This window comes from Protopterus annectens, chromosome 5.part0 (assembly GCF_019279795.1).
Source record: "Protopterus annectens isolate FY-2018-M chromosome 5.part0, PAN1.0, whole genome shotgun sequence".
NCBI lineage: Eukaryota > Metazoa > Chordata > Ceratodontiformes > Protopteridae > Protopterus > Protopterus annectens.
The window spans coordinates 1,083,148,599-1,083,170,061 of record NC_056735.1 but is presented as its reverse complement, the minus strand read 5'-3'; the positions used below and the strand labels follow the sequence as shown (position 1 = coordinate 1,083,170,061).

Below are 21,463 nucleotides of genomic sequence, written 5' to 3'. Positions count from 1 at the left end.
ATGCCTTGCATACCAAACACAGGTCACCTCTTAACAGCCTATAGGATACCAAGTATACTGACAGGGCTTTGAGTTGGTCCATGTAGGAGATGTTGTTTAGGCCATGTATCCTTTCAGTAAGATATCCCTGTGGGCATTCCAGTTGTTGCATGTGTCTGGACAGATGCATGCCAAAAGGGGTATTATATTCATTGATTAGCTTAATGAAGGCTGATTAAAGGGGGACAATGACATCCCTAGATCTAGGCACAGTCCCTTTGTTAATAAACTGAGCAATATAGAAGGACTTTCTTAAAGCAATAGACACATATTGGTCAAAAGTTATGTCACTGTTCACATAAGTTTCTAAATCCCGAACACTTGGGTCAACTCTTAGAGGCATATTATTAATGTGGTAGTTCACTGGGGTAGATGACTTCCTGAAAGATACAATAATGCATTTTTTGGCATTTAATTTCAGTGAATGATTTTGGCACCAGTTATTTATTTGAGGCAAGCCTTCCTGAAGGATGGCTAAGTCAATTAGGGATTCAATGACTGCTCCTAGCTTGGAAGCCTACTCAGCTTCAGCTACTTGGCTTTTACTTCAGAAAAGTAGATGACAAACAAGAGAGATCCCACCATAGATCCCTGACAGACACCACTGGTAACTGGTTTCTTTGTGGAGGTAATTTCCCCTATTTTGATTATTTACATCCTATCTGTGAGCCAATTGAAAATCCAGTGGGTGACATATGGGATTATTCCCAATTTATTTAGCTTTTCTACTATTCCTGAGTGTGGAAATGTGTCAAAAGCTTTGGTTCAATAGAGGTATGTGGTGTGCATCCTTTTGCATTCATCCACTGCTTTCGTGACCTTCTGAAAAAAATCCACCATGTTGAGTAAGCTTGATCTTCCCTTGATGATTCTAAAGTGAGACAGGTTGAGTGTTTGGAGGTTCCATGTGTCCTTCTGCTATTTCTGTGGCTTATGTTCAATACCTTTTGCAACTGAAAAAGTGCTGAATCAACTGGACAAGTATTCGCATAGAACCTTCATTAATTTCTGTAACTCTAAAAGAAATATGCACTGGGCATTTATTTGTCATTATATTTTATGTCAGGACAGTGCCTGCATTTATCTAAGACAAATTTATAAAAATGTAAGTAACTGAATGAAAAGAAAACAACATGATGTAGATTATAATATAAACTCGAATAAAATGAGTATCTTTTTTAATGTCGTTATTTAAATAGCTTGTTATACCTTTTGTTGCTTGTATGTTTTAATCTAAGCTTGATTTGTTTCATTACTTGCCATTTCTGCAATAATCTTATAGCAATGCTGGCCCCTGATAGAGGAACATGGCATTTACAGCACTGGTGTCCCAGATTTTGGGAGCATCTTAAGTTCCAGAATTTTGGCTGCATGTGTGTGAGGGATTGGGGTATCAATGGGCATCCTCCAATCATATGATTTCCAAGTGGAGATGAGGCAAAAGCAGTAAAGATGAAAAAGGTGCAGCCCTTCTGAAGGAATAAGTTTCTTATAGAAGCAAGTACAATTTGAATGTAAAGCCGATTACACATTATATCTTACCAGCAGTATTATGACACACTCAGGGAATAAAACACAGTCCAAATAAGAATATTCTTCCTTCACTGACGATGAGGTTGACCCATTTACCCTTCCTTGTTGTTACTTCTACAAAGGAATGACTAGGGAAGTGAGACTATAAACAGAATGTCTGGCTTTAAAGGGGATAAGTACAAACCTGAAATTAAATAAGACAAAAAGGTAAAGGTAAGCAGTCAGGTTTGAGAGTGCCAAAATTCCAAAACCTATTCTTACATCCAGGAGGTAGCAAGTCAAGGGTAAGAATAAATAAGTCTAGGGTGGAGAGTAAACATGTCCTGAATGAGGAATGAAAAGGGAGCAAAGTCTCAGAACCAAAAAGGATCATCACGCCATTAACAATGCTTGATTTGGAATTTCTTGTTTCCCTATTATAGGTTTTGTATGTAAAAGTAAACATAACATATTACAAATTAGGTGTTATCCAGTTCTCAAGAAGATAAAAGGATGTTTTTAATTAAACAAGGATTTTACAACTACATGTTTCTCAACATTATGAACAACTGAAGCAGTATATGTTTATTACCTCATTTTGTAACTCATTTCCTCTTATGTGAAAAATTATATATATGTGTGTGTGTGTGTGTGTGTGTGTGTGTGTGTGTGTGTGTGTGTGTGTGTGTGTGTGTGTGTGTGTATGTGTGTGTGTGTGTGTGTGTGTGTGTGTGTGTGTGTGTGTGTGTGTGTGTCTGCCTGTCTGTCTTATGCTTGATCACGAGTACAATTTGCTTTCATTTCATGTTTCACACAGAGTATAGATATTCTAAAGGAATGAGTGAACTTTTCATCATTTTAAGAATTAAGACTCAGTTTGGAATTTACAGACATACACATGCACTCGTATATGTATGTAAATGTATATTAGAATATATGCACATGTTTGTATATACATATATTATAGTATATTATATTATATGCAGTGCATGGAGCACAATGATTATACTTCAATATCTGGAAAAAGACAATCAGATAAGTTCTTATTTAGCTGAAGATCCAGTCCTAACAATTGTTACGCACCCCTGTTTCACTTATTAATATTGGGTATTGTGCTAGGCAGTTAAATCTGCCAGTACTTACCAGCAAACAGCAGCAGCAGAATTAAAAATTGATTTGTTTCTGTCTGCTCTCTCTGTACCAGTAATAGGTTCACAGATTAATAGGTAAGTACCAGGTTAGCTGCTGTTGCCAGCCATTTTAAGCCTAGCCAGTTTCCCTTTTTGTTTTCAAACTAATGAATCCTATTTTGTTTGAGGTTGACCTCACCCATCCCATGGTCCATAATAATATATTATCCGTAATGCAAATAACTGTGGTCATATCATAGATAATTTGAGGGGACCTATGCATAGAATAAAGCATTTAGGAGCTGCCTCTGTACATTAGTAGGACAAGGCCAGTCCTAGGGTAAATTTCCTGTTTCCTATCCATAGATCTAAGTTAAGTTGTGCTTGAATGTGAGCATGTTTAGACAAGTCAGCACCCAAAAAGAATCACCTCTGCCACATTTTGAACCCAGACCACTGTCAACTACAGTCTGCTGCAGTAACCCACTATGCCACACAGATCTTATGTATAGTATCATTGTGTTTTTGATACCAATTGACTTGCTGACCTGCATTAAATCCATCAATATTGGTTTGGTGGAGGCCTTCTATGTCAAACACAGGTCACTTCTTAGCAGTTTGTAGAATACTAAGTACAGTGACAGGGCTTTGAATCAGTCAATGTAGGACATATGGTTTAGGCCTTGTATCCTTTCAGTAAGGTATCTCTTTGGATGTTCAATTTGTTGCATGCATCTGGACAGATACATGCCAAAGGGGACATTATACTCAATGACCGGCCTAATGAAGGCTGAGTAATATGCCCCTGACTTTTTGTAACATAACAGAATGTCTTACCCTGTCTTTCTAACACCACTTGGTAAGTGCTTTACAGCTTTCAAGGCAGGCAAAACATATTTTTTATAAAGCTCCATGCACAACAAAGATTTATGATTGGATTGCCAATCATAACACATTATTATGAGCTCTATGGATGGCTGGGTCTATATGTGTGTGTGTGTGTGTGTGTGTGTGTGTGTGTGTGTGTGTGTGTGTGTGTGCGTGTGCGTGTGTCTGCATATATATATATATATATATATATATATATATATATATATATATATATGGATCACCTTCATTTTGTCGACAGTTCATTTCACTGATACTCAACTCAGCAGGCCCAATTCACTGACACTTCATTTTACTGACACTTCATTTCACTGACACTCATTTTGTCGAAAATGATATATGGTCTATTCCCCACTGTAGAGCGACCCTGGAGTTAGAATATATAGTAAGGGGGGTGTGGGGGTGAAGATTCTGTAATGGTTTGTTGGTAATAGTTATTCGTTGCACTTGTAAGAATGCATCTGTATACTGCAAAATGTTTATGATATGGGGGGCTTTGCCCCCCCACACTCCCTGTTGTGGGAGGGCTGTACCCCCCAAACCCCCCCTTACTATATATTCTAACACCAGGGTCGCTCTACAGTGTGGAATAGGCCATATATCATTTTCAACTTATTGAGTGTCGGTGAAATGAAGTGTTGGTGAAATGAAGTGACAGTGAATTGGGCCTGCTGACTTGGGTGTCGGTGATATACATATAGGTTTCAGTCAATTTTCTGAAAACACAATTGATAACATTCCTGTTGTCTAATGGAGAAGATGTAAAAAGAAGTGTGATCATATTTGTTTGGGTAAAGCAACTGTGGGTTTTGGTTGTTAATGCAGAACCTTTTGGATATACTGAAAGTTTTGGTATTATCGGTTGAAACAGAGTGTGTATCTGTGAGAGTATTTGGGGTTGGGGTTAGAGTGAGGAGTAGATAAGATAATAGCTTTAGTGTTGTGCATTAGTGCTGCTGTATGTGGTTTTAGACTCGGAGGTGTGCATATGTGCTGCTCTATGAGGTATTAGACTCACTGCTGTGCATGTGTGGTGCTGCAAGTGGTATTAGACCCACTGCTGTGCATGTGTGCTGTTTTATGTGGTATTAGACTAAGTTATGTGCATAGGTGCAGCTCTAAGTAGTATTAGACTCACTGCTGTGCATATATGTTGCTATATATTGTATTAGAATTAGTGGTGTGCATGTGCACTGCTGTATGTGGTATTAGATTTAGTGTTGTGCACATGTGCTGCTGTATATGGTATTAGAATCAGTGCTGTGCATGTGTGCTGCTATATCTGGTATGAGTTTTAGTGTTGTGCACATGTGCTACTGTATGTGGTATTAGACTTAGTGATGTGCATGTGTGCTGCTGTATGTGGCATTAGACTCATTGCTGTGCATGTGTACTGGTGTATGGGATATTAGATTTAGTGTTATGCACATGTGCTGCTTTATGTGGTATTAGACTCACTGCTGTGCATGTGTGCTGCTGCTGCATGTGGTATTAGAATTAGTGCTGTGCACATGTGCTGCTGTATGTGGCATTAGACTCATTGCTGTGCATGTGTGCTGCTGTATGTGGTATTAGACTTAGTGTTGTGCATGTGTGCTGCTGTATGTGGTATTATACTCACTACTGTGCATGTTTTCTGCTGTATGACCCACTGCTGTGCACGTGTTTTGCTGTATGTGGTATTAAACTCACTGCTGTGCATGTGTGCTGCTGTATGTAGTATTAGATTTAGTGCTATGCACGTGTACTGTTCTATGTGGTATTAGACTTACTGCTTTACATGCATGTTATTGTATGTGGTATTAGACTCACTGCTTTACATGTGTGCTGCTGTATGTGGTATTAGACTTAGTGCTATGCATGTGTGCTGCTCTATGTGGTAATAGACTGCTGTGCATGTGTGCTACTGTATGTGATATAAGTCTTAGTGCTATGCATGGTAATGCTCAATGTGGTCTTAGACTCACTGTTGTGCATGTGTACTGCTCTATGTGGTATTAGACTCACTGCTGTGCATCATGTGCTGCTCTATGTGGTATTAGACATAGTGTTATGCATGTGTGCTGCTCTATGTGGTATTAGACTCACTGCTGTGCATGTGTGCCGCTGTATGTGGTATTAGACTCAAAGCTGCACATATGTGCTGCTGCTGTATGTGGTATTAGACTCAAAGCTGTGCATGTGTGCTGCTGTATGTGGTATTAGACTCGCTGCTGTGCATGACTTCTGCTGTATGTGGGATTAAAGTCACTACTGTGCAAGTGTTTTGCTGTATGTGCTATTAAACTCATCGCTGTGCATGTGTGCTGCTATATGTGGTATTAAACTTGCTGCTGTGCATGAGTTCTGCTGCATGTGGGATTAAAGTCACTGCTGTACATGTGTTCTGCTGTATGTGCTATTAAACTCACTGCCATGCATGTGTGCTCCTGTATGTGATATTAGATTTAGTGCTGTACACAGGTGCTGTATGTGTATGTGTCCTTGTGTTTTATGTAGTGGTGATTATGTTACAGAAAGTACAATGCCTCCTGCCCACCTTACCAATGCATGCTAACCCTAACCCTACCCCAAACTCTAACCCTTACCTATATCTTAGATTAGAAAAATCCATTCTATAACACTACCAATATTCAGACAAATTATGTCTGAATATAGTGGTGGTATATTTGTCTGATCAGAGAAGGAAAATGTTTTCTTTCATTTTTTGATCAGTTGTTCTTCTGCCCTAGAAATTGCCATTTCAATCAATAATGTTTGATTACTTGGTATTCAAGCATTAGTGCATTTGATTGTTTGTCATTTCATCATGTCTACATATATATATATATATATATATATATGTGTGTGTGTGTGTGTGTGTGTGTGTATATATATATATATATATATATATATATATATATATATATATATATATATATATATATACACACACACACACACACACACACACACACACACACACACATAAACATGTGTGTGTGTGTGTGTGTGTGTGTGTGTGTGTGTGTGTGTGTGTGTGTGTGTGTGTGCTTGTGATGTATGTACCAGTAATGCTGGGCATCCTGTGCATGATCTGGGAATACAGAAACTTTGATAGACCACCAGCTCATTACTGAATTACACCTCTGACACTATTTATAAGTCAAGTGTTCTGTGCGTTCCCTGTTAGGGAAGTAGAGAAGCATAGTGTTGCCCTATTGCGGACTCATGAGTGTATTAAGTGCCAGCAGGAGATGGAATGCTTCATACTTAAATATATAATAGAGAGTATTGAATATCTGTGCAATTTTTCTAGATACTAGCAGCTCTGTATCTACAAATTTGGTGCCAGGTAGCTCATACAATTAGATAAAATGCTAAATACAAGATAATTTAGTTTAATAACTGCTTTGCATACTTATTGCTGGGGGCGGTCATTATATGCTGCTAAAGGTGAAATTGCACAAAGTCTGGCACTTTCAGCTGTTGCAAAGAAATTTTTTTGAATTTTCATGAAAATGTCAAAAGTCTTCTTTGCATCTGTAGTACCAAGCACCCACTTCAGTTTCCATAGATTTATAGACTCTGGGATGATTAAGACAGCTGCAGCCTCCATTCATAAAAACTAATCAGAAGTGATGTTGTCATTTCTAGAATGTAGACAAAAAGTAGCAAGGACTTGTAAGCCAAGAATTCTAAAGTATGATATTAAGTTCTTGTAATTTAATTATTCAAAGCCAATAAACTAAGCTTAATAAATATGTCGAAATTAAAAAAAATCAGTTTTAGATTTTTTTATTTTAAACTATAACAACCCTGCTCACAGCTTCTTTTATTTCAAGGTCACAGGGATGTTACTGAACGTTGTTGTTCAAAATGAAGTTGTGCTAGTAGTAAATAAGCAAGCAATTGGCCCATATTAAACTTTCAGTTCTGTGGCTAAAAGTAAATAGATTGTGCATACATGGTTATTTTTGAAATGGTCATACTAGAATGCTATTATGTCTCCTATTTTGCATAAGTAATGATGAAAGGTTGGAAGTTCCAAAATATGAACCTTATTCTGCAACGTAAGTAGAGCAGTAGGAGGTTTTTTTTTTCATTAAAGCAGATAGCCTACTTAAGAAAATTACAACACTTCCTTATTGGTATGCAAAGGGCAAAGGACAGTGTTTGAGAATTCAACTTGTCAAGTTTCAAGGTAGGATACTATTGTTAAGAGTTGGAGCAGACTGACAAAATATCATTGCTTTTCCTCACATCTGCCTTCTTTTATGTGCTCATGTGCTCATGTGATCTGATGTAATTTAACTGCTTTTTATATATGTTTATTAACATACTGAAAAGTGGAAGAAATGGTGCATTCTTTGAAGCACATAAGTGAAAACAACTTGAAAATTCTCAGATAAACTGTGTGCTATTCTGTTTTTTGTTAATGTTTGTTGAATTGTTGCACAGCATTCATTTTCAGAAATGTGTTACATGCAGATAATTTCAGTAACTAACAAGGTTGCAAGGCATTTTGGAAGTTTTAGGTAGTCTGTGTCAGCTTAACTAAGCTTGCACTATTCACTGAATATCCTAATGAATACATTAAATGTAACAGAATGTTAAAGTTCATTGTTGAACTGGATTCAATGAAAGGAATTTTGCTGAACCAAAATTTACTGACACCAGCTCTATAACTTCTCACTGCTTGAAAGATTAAATGATTCTCCTGTGTATTTGTGAGGAGAGGGACAGGGAGAATTTCTGCCCTGAACTGTAGCTAAAGCTGTTCAGGTTCACAGCATGAACTTAAGAGGACATAAATTTTCTGAGCTGAGTTATTCCTTGCACAGGTCAGGATTTCTTAATTACAGCATATCATGGCAGAGCATTATATATTACCACCTTGAAATGTATGCACCTGAATATCTAGTTTTACAGGTTATGTGTCAGTGCAACTGCTGATGGTTTTTCTTTTGTGCAACTCTTATTTTATTCTTTAGGTGAATGAATGTAATAAGAAAAGGAAACTTCTCTGCATTGTATATATGAGTAGAAGGTGAGACTGCCCAGCAGGCAGTTTGTATACGCATAAGTAGATCAGGCAGGGTGCAGTGCTCCTGACTAAGGTGTGAAAGACTGCAGCAGTCGTATGGTGAGAAATGCACCTGCTTGGCATGTAATATGATTGTATGCAAAGAGAAATGATATAAAACAAGTTAACAGCACGTCAAAATTTGCCAAATTGGGTCATGTGCAAATGAAGTATTAAGTCATTAAGAAAAACTGTTCATAGTTCTGAGGTGTCTGTATTATGAGGCTGTGTCTCTTTTTATACATTCTGAGATCTAAAGAGTACAGAGAGGCAGAAAACATCTGCAGTGTCATCAACACTTTTAAGTGCCACATTACGTGTTCTGTTCTCACACTGCATTAACAAAACACTTTGTCAGGTAAATTATAGATCCATATTTAACAAAATACTTGTACACTGTTTATTCTTTTAGAAAAATCAGACTCAAGATAAATATTTTATAGATATGTCATTTAATAGCATTTTTACTGACTTTTAATTAATAGACTTGTCACTGTTTTTATGTCATCCCAAACATGTCTCTCAGAATCACTCTGAGCTGGGATCTTTTAGAAATTGATTGCATTGTAATTATAATGGAAGATCAGTTTTCTATGCCATCTGGCAGCCAGATGGCAGGATAAGGAAAGGACCTGTGAACTGCATACTGTTGAACTACCTGAAGGTATTTCTAGGGACAAAATAGATAAAATAATGGTCAGATGGGGCTTCAGCCTCAGCGTAGGCATTCTGCATTTTATAAAGTCTATCAAGGTCACATATTTAGGACTTACTTACATTTCTCCTGTGTCATGCTGGAAAATAAACGGATGTTTTTTTTTCCTAGCACAGGAAGCACAGAACTAGGCAATACATTTAAAAAAGACTGATGGCTGTGAATACACTAATGTTTTACAAGTGAGCCGTCTCTAGACTGTGATCAGCTACCTGGACCCACCTGCCTACAGTCATCAAAAATCCAGAAACCCTTAAAAGCTTCAAAGATGCACTTAAAGGGCATCTTTTAACTGAATCTACCTGCAGCTGCTCACCAGGCGAATGGTTAGATAATTACCGTCTCATGTCATGAATAACTGAATACATTTAAGAAACTTATTTCAGCTTCTTAATGTGGCATCTTATACACATATATTTCACAAGCGCACAGGGGTTTATGCATTTTTATGTATGACTGCAGTGTATTTTATGTATATCTTAGTTTGCATTTTGTGTATTTTTTCTTTTCTGAATGCACTATAATTAGATCTTTTTCATCTTACCCTATCTTCATTCAGTCCTACTATTATGGTCTGATTTTGTATATAATATTGCTTATTGAAAGACAATGATGTATTTTCTGCTCTTTGAACTCAGGTTGTGGCTGAAAGGGGTCAGTAGACCGGTCCACTTACCCAGTGAACAAGTAGTAAATACATAAATACTACACTTTGTCTGCTCCTCCTATATGTATGTTTCTAACATACCTGAGTTTCTCTGTACAAGTGTAACCAGCTATAAAAGATATGGAGAGTCTATGGATATAATGAAGGCTGTGCTAAGCCAATGGTACATATAGATAAATGGGAGCTGGCTGATTATCCAAATGTAATCCAGATTTAATTATGTATCAGCTAGAAAACACAGATGACAGTGGAAATTGTAAGAGAGTTTTACCATCACGTGAGATGGGGTGACCTCATAGCTGATTATATTACACAGGAGGGAGGGTTACACAGGTGAGTAGTTCTGCTTGGAGGGTGTAGAGGGCTTTAACACCCAAAGAGAAATATCTTGGCTATGCTGCTATCAGCCATGGTTTCCAACTAATGTACAGTTTAGGCCAGATTATGTTTGTCTGATCAACCTAGACCTTTTGTAAAAGGGCAGGTCAGCTGTGTGACACTGGTTGCCGCATGGATATTGTGTAAAAGTATCTTGTCAATGTTTTTGTTTTTCTACAATATTATGCAGCAGCAATTATTGTTTTTTTCTCATTATTGTATGTTCAATTGATTCATTACACTATGTATGTGTGTATATATAATATATGTCTATTTCAGTAGATCGACTTACCAGAAAACTGAAGCGCAGATACCCAAGATGAAAGAACCAAACAAACCAGGACACCGAACATACAAAACATCAAAAACTAACACCAGGAAAATGGTAAATTGTCCAACACCACCATGTAAACAAACCACACTAAACTCAACCCACCCAACTGGAGGGCTTCAGCCATCCACACCTCCCCTTACTTAAATATACCAACTCCAAGATCACACTACAATGTGGAAAAGGGCACAGGCCACCATGTTGGCCAACCAACTCTTTTCCCCTGTTAAACTTCCACTGTTTGGCTGTTTGGTGTCCTGCTCTTTACAGTCTCTTCATCTCGGGTATCTGGGGTTCGATTTTCAGGTAAGTTGGTCTTCTGAAATAGATCTGTGTGTGTATGTATATATATATATATATATATATATATATATATATATATATATATATATATATATATATATGTATATATATATATATATATATATATATATATATATATATATATATATATATATGTATATATATTTCTCTCTCTCTGTATCTTGTGAAGCTTTTCTCCATGGGCCTTCATTGAAAAAGGGTTTTCTATCCAGTAGGATTGTCCTTTTCAACAAACAAACTAGTATAATGTGCTACACACATACAGAGCAGTAAAACTGAAAGATAACTTAATGCCAAGTGTACACCATGGCTAGCAGTATAAAAGAGTATGCAAATAAAATGAATGTAATGAACAGCTGAAGTGTGTGTGTGAATGTTACAGGACAGTCAGAATGTACAAAGATCACAGATTTACACTGTATGCACCCCATTAAATAAAACATTTTGTGCGGAAAGAAGTTTATAAAATATAAACAAACTTGCATATTTATATGCATATAAGTAAACAAGGTGATAAATATTGGCATATAAGGCACACATGCCATTAGTGAAGTATATCTTACTCAGACATGCTCCTTAAGCCCATGTAGTATATCCAAAAAATGCCAACAATAAGGTAATACCATGAAATTAATTCTAACATGGAGAGAAAGCAAACAACTGTTGAAGAAGATATAGTAGGATATCCAAACACTGATCCTTCAGATAACATGTTAAAGGCAGACATAAGTAGTAACATCTGTGCAGTTGCACTGAGGAGCATAGCCACAAAATAACGCAACAAACACTGCAACAGCTGTTAGAACCATTCATTAAAACTACAAGGCAAACTCAGAGAAGTGAGAATTTTCACTGTGTGATACTTTAAACCTCCTGTAGCAGAGGCTAATGGGATATATGCAACGGAACCCTTCAGGACATCAAGTGTTTCATCTACGTGGCTTCTGGATGTCCATGATTTTTTTTTACTTTTTAAGTTTTTATGGTTATTTTCAGACCAATAAAGCAGCTCTAGTGTGGGTCCAGAGGGCTACTAATGGTTTGTTAGAATAGAGATTCAAAAGGTCACATCAGAAGTATGGATCAGGAAACCACAGACAGAAATGCTTGCAGCACAGTACAAGCATGGGCACGTTGCAAAGAGGACTACAGAGTAAGGTGAAGTGGTTAAGAAATGAGCAACGGCAAAACATGTATATTAGGAACACATATTTCAAAGATGCTCAGAATAACTCATGTATTGGTCAGGACTTTAGAATTATCCACACTAATACCAGACTGCACACTCATATCTATAGCTACACAATAAAACACTGCATCATATGTCTTTATGGGTGGCAGTACCTACACAATTGAAATGGTGATAATGCCTATATATGTCTGCCACTAAATGTGACACAGGCTAAGTTCCAAACAGACATTCATTGACAAGTGAATCATTGCAGAACAGCGAACAAAATGCTATTTTCAGTGATAGTAAAACATGCTGAAAGTTTGAGAACTAGGAAAAAAAAGACACCTTAACAGACTGCTGTATTTAAGAAGTTGGCAGGCAGATACAGTGAATATAGTATATCTGGAAACAGCCAACTAATATAGTCCCATTTGATTGCAATTGGTAATGAAGTGGAGCATTCAAAATGATTGCCTCATGTGGGGTTCTCAACTAATTATCCCACTTGTAAGGAGGTATTCTGCACCCACACTTCTTGCAAATAACTCTCAGGTCACCACTCCATAGAGAAAGTTATAAAATTTGAATTCTATAAAAGCTCCACTGTATCATCTTATTGTGATTAAATTAGATGTGATCCACTCAAATTGGGTCATGTAGCCAAATTCTAAGTGAGGCATACCCAATACCACATGAAGAAGTGCAATGTAGCTGTATTCCCTACACTTTTACCGGTGGCTTTAATTTTGCTGTGCTGGATATTTGGAAAAGTGGATGCCACATAGTTATTTCTGACAGAGATTTGTCTATGAACTCTTCCTCCTTAATTATGAAAGTCAGTAAGTATTTGTAACTTTACAAACCAACCATTAGATGACAACAATATCCTGGTGTGTGAACCTGTATGGTATACAAGGGACACAGCCTAAATGCGCAGATTACCCAGGGACTCTGCAAGTAGTCAGTTCATGTTATGCATACAGAGGAGATACATTAATCTTAATATAAATGTTGACCACTCTGTCACAACCTGCAAGAAAAACATTGCAGTGAGCTCCATGCCAGACACAGAAAACTCTCTCTCTCATATTGAACATACATCTATCTACCTATGTATATATGTATATATATATCTCAAATACACACACATGGATGTATGTCTATATGTACATGTATATATATATATATATATATATATATATATATATATATATATATATATATATATATATCTATGTGTGTGTGTGTGTGTGTAGATATATATCATGCATAAACATATGCACACATGCACATGCATATATATATATATATATATATATATATATATATATATATATATATATATATATATATATATATATATATATATATATATAAAATGGTTAAGGTGTTTACCTTGTAGACACAAGGTGCAGGGTTTGAGTCTCACATGAGGTAACTGGCTAGGCTTAAAAGATGGCCCACAAGGGCAGTTAGCCTAGTGCTAACCTATATATATATATATATATATATATATATATATATATATATATATATATATAATTTATTTATTTAAATCAAAATGTTTATGTAGGGAATGCAGCCACCCCACATTCCTCCATCTGGTATTGGAAAGATTTCACTTAGAATTTAGTAATTCTGTAATAAAGCCCGCTTTAGCGCGCTTTTTCGCTTGTATTCAACTCAGCACAGCACCTCGTGGTGTCCTGCAGAGTTCTACAAGCAGCAGAGAGCAAAAGAGTGACTTTTTCCTGATTTAAGTATTTTTTTCTGGCTTTTTGATTATTTACTGCTTAGCGACTGCTTTTTCGCCAGTTTATACAGCTCTGCATTCTATTTAGACTGTTTTTTGTGTTGATTAACTGTTTTGCACTTTTAAAAAAGTTATTTGTTGCTTAATTTTACCTGTAGGCTAACACACTCAAGTGCGCTAGCCGTTTAAAAGCATTTATAGCATTTACTGTCTGTTTTTCTTCTGTTTTCTGCAAAAAAAACAAAAAAAAAAAAAAAAAATCTTGTTTTCCGCCTTACTGAACTAGAATAGTCCAGTCTTCAGAGTTTGCTGACCTCTGGGCTTTGTCTTGGTTCCTGTGCTATTCCATATCCTTATTTGGATAAAAGGAAGCGTCTTTGTTCACCAGTGGGAGTGGGGAGCACTGAGCGGCCTGTTTGTCCCTAGAGGAGTGGTTCCAGCCAGAAACTTGTAGTCTGTTGGCCATTTTGGGTCAATTCCTAGCTCTTTTCAGCCCCCTGTAATAAAGCCCGCTTTAGCGCGCTTGTATTCAACTCAGCACAGCTCCTCGTGGTGTCCTGCAGAGTTCTACAAGCAGTAGAGAGCAAAAGAGTGACTTTTTCCTGATTTAAGTATTTTTCTGGCTTTTTGATTATTTACTGCTTAGCGACTGCATTTTCGCCTGTTTATACAGCTCTGCATTCTATTTAAACTGTTTTTGTGTTGATTAACTGTTTTGCACTTTTAAAAAGTTATTTGTTGCTTAATTTTACCTGTAGGCTAACACACTCAAGTGCGCTAGCCGTTTAAAAGCATTTATAGCATTTATTGTCTGTTTTTCCTCTGTTTTCTGCAAAAAAAAAAAAAAAAAAAATCTTGTTTCCCGCCTTACTGAACTAGAATAGTCCAGTCTTCAGAGTTTGCTGATCTCTGGGCTTTGGCTTGGTTCCTGTGCTATTCCATATCCTTATTTGGATAAAGGTAAGCTTCTTTGTTCACCAGTGGGAGTGGGGAGCACTGAGCAGCCTATTTGTCCCTAGAGCAGTGGTTCCAGCCAGAAACTTGTAGTCTATTGGCCATTTTGGGTCAATTCCTAGCTCTTTTCAACCCCCTGCTATAAAGCCCGCTTTAGCGCGCTTTTGCGTGATTTAGCGTGGAGTTGCCCATAGAGCACCATCGGGCAGCGCCGGTTAAACAAGGTTAAACTATTTCTGGCTCCGTAAAGTCTGCTCTTCAATTTTTCCCTTAGAACTTCTCTACTTGCAATCTAAACAGTCTATTCTCTATCTCAAAAGCTCAGCACTTGCTCCTAAAGCATTTTTATATAGGTAAAGTACTTGTATACTAAACAAAGTACTACATTAGCCTAGAATCCCCTTGAGTACCCATTTCCTATAGGTCCCTTCTGACTCAGTTACACAGCAAACTTTTTCACTTTTTCTAGCATGTCGAAGGGTCAGTTGCTAGCGCCCTCTCCTGTTCAGCTGGTGAATCTGGGCATCTTGAGGCAATGTTACAATTGCCTCATGTACACAGACAACTCACTCCTTCTCCCACAAAACACAAATACATGTGAGAGATGTAACTATATAGCCAAACTGGAGGCTGAGCTCTCTCAACTCAGGACTGGCAAGACCAGACAGGAGGAGAAGGAAACCACGCACACCACAAACCCAGTTTCACATAGAACTATCACAACCGCAAAACAAACACATAAACACACAAAGACATACTCGGAGGCACTGATCAAAAATCTACCAAAACTACAGAGGCCTCCAAAGCAGACACCCAAGCAACTGCCACCTCAAGACATAAGACATGCAACACATAGTTCTCAAAGTCAGTGTGCTAAACAGTCACAGCCCTTAAGGCCAAACACAATGCCAGACACACTTGTTATAGGTGACTCCATAGTCAGACACACTGACGTCCCACTCACCAGACTGAACAAGGAAAAGATCACAGTAAGCTGCCTGTCAGGCGCTAGAATCCGCCACATAACACAAGCACTCAGGTCACTCCACAGCAAGTACAAGTATGACTCAGTCATTGTCCATGCCGGTGTGAACGACCTGAGACGCACCTCCCTGGACTACATGAAAAGAGACATAGAGGAGCTCTCAGATTATGTAGCCCAGGCCGGTATGACCCTGACCCTGAGCAGTATCCTACCCTCACCAAGAATGATGCCACAATACAGAGACAAAATGATCAGCTTTAATAATTGGCTTAATTACTGGTGTCATTCTAAGGGGATCCAATGTCTGTCTGCCTGGGATGACATGCTTGACAAGCCACGCTGCTTCGCAAGGGATGGCTTGCACCTGTCACCCTTGGCTTCCGGATATTGGCAAAGGCTCTTGCCACCCCATAGTGCCTTTTAGGCAAGGCTCAAATGATAAACCTACCGCCCTAGAAAACAAAAATGGAGAAAAACTAAGGGTAATACTGCTCAATGCCAGAAGTCTAAACCTCAAGATGCACGCCCTCGAAGCCCTCCTCAGTATGGAGAACATCGATGTCTGTGCTGTGACTGAAACCTGGTTCAAGGCTCCTGAGAGCACCCCAGCACTATCAGGTTATACCTCATATCATGCGTTCCGGCCCCAAAATCCGGACCGAACCACAAAAGGAGAGGGAGTATCCATATTCATAAAGGATACCCACACCTCCAGGTTAGTGGCAACGGACGAAGCATCGGAGACCATCCAGGTGCAATTAACCATAGGTAAAACTGCCCTACAGTTTGTAACATGCTACAGGCCACCTTCTCAAACTCAGGAAACCCACACAGCCTTCCTGAAGACACTGGAGAGTATGAATGTCTCTCCAAACACCATCATATTGGGTGACTTCAACTACCCAAACATAGACTGGGAACATTACTCAAGCCCCAACACCCTAGCCCAAAGGTTCCTTGAGTTCATAAACTCAAATGGAACAACTAGTCACCATTCCCACAAGAGGAGAAAATATACTAGACCTGATCATCACAAACATGGGGACAAAATGCTCCACACCGGAAGTATATCCCTCATTGGTGAGATCAGACCATAAATTAATCTCACTGGAGATCCACATCCCACCCCCACCCCCAGCAAAAAAGACCACAGTGAAGAACTTCTCAAAAGCAAACTTCACACTTCTTAAGACTGGAGTGGTATCCTTCAAGGCCCCCAAGCCAGTGGAAACCACAACCCACGCTGCTGAAACCCTTACAAATGCCTTCTACGAGCACCTCCAGGAATGTATGGATCAAGCAATCCCTAATAAAATCAAGACCCTTTCCACCAAAGGCAGGCGCCCGGTGTGGTGGACTCCAGCCATAAACAAACTCTACAACAAGAGGAGAAAGCTACTACATGACAGAGCAAAATCCCTAAAAGGGAAGGCATCTCTGATCAATACTAGCAAAAAGCTACGATCACTCATAAAATCATCCAAGGCCAACTTTGATAGAAAAATCGCTAATGACACAAAAGACAATCATAAAGCCTTCTTTAGCTATGTTAGAAACCTGGGTGGAAACTCCCAGATATGCTCAGAATTAGTCCAAAATGATAAAAAAAATCACTGAACCCACAGACATTGCCAACATACTGGCAGACAGGTTCAGTGCAAATTTCTCCCCCCCCCCCCCCAAGGAGAAATATCTATCCCACCAGAGTCTAGCCTCCCAAACATCTCAGATGCCCAGGTGAGAGCTGCTCTCTCTAAAGCAAAAAACACAGCATCAATGGGACTGGACAGTGTCCCCGGCTGTGTGCTACACGAACTCAATGAGGAACTAAACCCACACATAAGGCTGCTGTTTAATCTTAGCCTTACTACAGGATACGTACCCAAAGAATGGCGTACGGCAACTGTGGTCCCACTCCACAAAGGCGGTGCTTCTATGGACCCTGGAAATTGCCGCCCCATAAGCTTGAAGAGCCTTGTCTGCAAAGCTATGGAGAGGATCATAATGGAACTCATAAGTAAAGACATTGGGGACCTACAGACACTGGATCCTACCCAATTTGGCTTTGTCAAGGGCAGATCCTGCCTCTTGAACTTGGTCGACTTTTTTGAAACAGTCACTAAGGCCATTGATGAGGATAAGGCAGTTCACACAGCCTACCTTGACCTAGCAAAAGCGTTCGACACAATACCCCACTCGGGCATCATAGAAAAGCTCACCAGCTTAGATGTAAACCCATATGTCACAAGATGGATTGCAAACTGGCTCAAGGACAGAACACACAGGGTTAGAGTTGCTGGTGCCATGTCAGACTCTAAGCCGGTCACGAGCGGTGTCCCACAGGGCTCAGTCCTGGGCCCCCTCTTGTTCGGCATTTATTTTTCTGAAGTGCAGGCAAACATAAGGGGATTGTGGCTGACAAAATTTGCAGATGACTGCAAACTGGGCACCATAATTGACACTCCATCAGACACAGACATCCTCCAGAAAGGTCTCATAGAAATGGATAACTGGCGCCAGAGCCATGGCCTTAAGCTAAATGCCAAAAAATGTATAGTCATACCCTTTGGGAAAAACAAGGTAACCCCTAATTACCACATAGGTGGTAATCCATTAAACACGGAAGAAGTTATCAGGGACCTGGGGACCCAAGTTGACAGTAACCTCTCTTTTGACACTCACATTGCCAAACTGGTTAGGAAGACCTTCTACATTGCCCACCTGATCATGAAGGGATTCACATCCAGATCAGGAGAGGTCATTGTACCCCTGTACTCTTCACTTATCAGACCAATGATTGAGTACAACGCCCCATTTGGAATTTACCTTACCCGACACCCGCAGCAGTTGGAAAGACCCCAAAAGTTCCTCACCAAAAGGATAAAGGGGCTCAAACATATGTCATACGATGCCCGACTGAAGAAACTCCAGCTCTATTCAGTCGCATACCATCTGCACAGAGGTGAGCTGTGCCTGACATACAAGGCCATGTCCAACCCGGAATTAATGGACATGCTCCACCTCAAAAAATCCAAATCCACCAGAGCCATGAGAGCAAGAGACTTAAACCTCAACACGGATATAAATAGGACGTGCTGGAGGGACAGATTCATCACCCAGAGACTCCCTACACTATGGAACAGAATCCCAGTCCATGTGAGGCAGAGCCCCTCACTGACTCTGTTCAAGAGAAATCTTGACGAGTGGATGGGAGATCGTAGGTTTACCCTGGGAATCATCTCTGTATCACTGCTGGACAGAGGCACAGCAAACTAATGGGTATAGTATTCTCATCCTAAGGGGTGGTGAAAGCCACACACACTCTGGCTAGGCTTACAAATGCCCTAGGGCAGATAGCCTAGTATGAACCTATGAACCTATAATTTGGGCACATGAGTCATGATCAGTACAGCTTCTACTGCTGTAGTGATGAGGTCAAAAAAAGGCCAGAACATACATGACTGAATCTAATGGGGTTTGCTTTACTTGCACAACTTACCCATAAAGATTTAAAAGTAAAAAGTAAAAAGTGACGGTCATTCAGAAGCCATATAGCTGAAATAGTGGTATGACCTTAATGGGGGGGGGGGGTAATTTCCCATGGGCCTTCACTACAGGTAGTTTTAACATATTACATATTGAAGACTCTAGTGGGGTTTGGCTGTGTTGGCCTGAGAGTACACATAAAGACTTAAAAGCAAAAAAGTAAAAAATTCTGGTCATTCAGAGTCCATGCAGTTGAACCACTGGTATGTCCCTTTTGGGTCCTTTATATATATCTCATTGACCTCCAGCACAGGAAGTTTAAGCTCTTAGACGGAGAAGACTTTAGCTTGGCTGGGTTTTTCTTCTCTCTCTCTCTCTCTTTCTCACTATGTACGTGCATGCGTATGTAGACACACACACACACACACACACACACACACACACACACACACACACACACACATACATATATATATATATATATATATATATATATATATATATATATATATATATATATATATATATATATATATATATATATATATAGATATATATATATATATATATATATATATATATATATATATATATATATATATATATATATATATATATATATATATATATATATATAGAGAGAGAGGCAGCCACGGTGGTGCGGTGGTTAGCATTGCCGCCTCACAGCAAGAGGTTCTCCAGTTTGATTCTCGGACGGTGCATTGGACACTCTAAATTGGTGTGAGTGTGTGTGTGTTCTTTCTGTAGAAGGCTGGGTGCCAGGCTGGCAACTTGACACTTTAAAACACCACTGTCAATCATGAGTGGACAGATGATGTGCTGTGGTGACCCCTAACTGGGAAAAGAAGAAGAAAAGGAATATATATATTTGTGTGAGTATATATGTTTGTATGTGTATATACATATACACACACATGTGGATATTGTAGGATTTCTAAAAACACTGAAGTAATTCACTTGCATTTACAAAACAGTAAACAATACAGTACCTTTGGAATAGTTTGGTAGTCCATAAGCATTTTGTTGGGAAACAGCTAGGCATCTATGCCAGGCCATACTGCAAATTCAGATATTCACATTGTGCTCCCACATTTAAGGCCTTCTTAGCTGGCTTCACTCTCAGCATCAGGGATCAAGCAATGGATAGCTCAGTCCTGAATTCTAGGCCTCTTGTCTCATTTCCAAGTCTCATGTCTTTTAACTTACGTTTCTAAATCCTTGCTTGTGTATAAACTGCCTGGATTGCCACTGCTAAATATGCTACCAAAAGTTCTTTGCTTACATGCTTCTGCCTTATCAAGTTCAGTGCTCTGAAAAAGTGCCTTCTATTCAGAGAGACTTCTTTTTACTAATCTTCTCAAATTTAGTTCTCATTACACGTACCCAGTTGTTACTCCTGGTTTACTTGCATGCTTTAAAATGATTCTTTGCATTGTAAAACTTACCCTAAATGTTATTTTGTTTGGCCTTACAATGGTCTCCCATGACCACTATTTCATTTACACTTTCTGAAGCTTTTATACTTTCTGTGTTAGCCTGTTCTGCATTATAACACAGGAATATTATACACTTGAATTTCTCATTGTTCTGTTCCTCTAACCCACCTGTCATTCTGATTTTGATTTTCTACTCTGAGGAAAATATTTCCCCGACTATGCAAGTCATCTACCTTTTTAAAGTTTATGTGGCTCATGGGCAAGTCCACTTACCAGTAACCAGCACTGAGGTTGCTTCTTTGCCCACCTTTGTTTGAGTGCATAACACCTTTCCACTTCCTTCCCTTGTACTATGTTGCCCTTTCACTGCAAAGAGTAGTTCAGAATCAGATATTATTTTTAGTTCTTAGTTCACAGATTCCTGGTGTGCAGAGACTGCCTTCAATTGTTCTATACTTGCAGAACTGGGTGTGTTTCACTATTTACATTTGATCTTTTCTGAAGGTTTTCACTCAAGGGCCTTTTTCTTCCATTGTCCTCCCTGTTTCACTACTAGCAGTTGTTGTAGGTTCCTGTGTATATTTGTATCGTGTACTGATATTTCC

General features: G+C 38.9%; 1 protein-coding gene across 1 annotated transcript in view; it reads left to right on the top strand.

Annotated features, from left to right (window-relative positions):
- Nucleotides 1-7,704: 7,704 nt before the first annotated feature.
- The window catches only part of LOC122801532 (interleukin-1 receptor type 1-like), a 1,281,849-nt gene continuing 1,268,090 nt past the window's right edge, over nucleotides 7,705-21,463 (top strand). The window contains exon 1 of the mRNA XM_044070952.1: nucleotides 7,705-7,752. The gene's annotated coding sequence lies outside the window, so the exon portion shown is untranslated. The remainder of the gene's footprint in view (nucleotides 7,753-21,463) is intronic.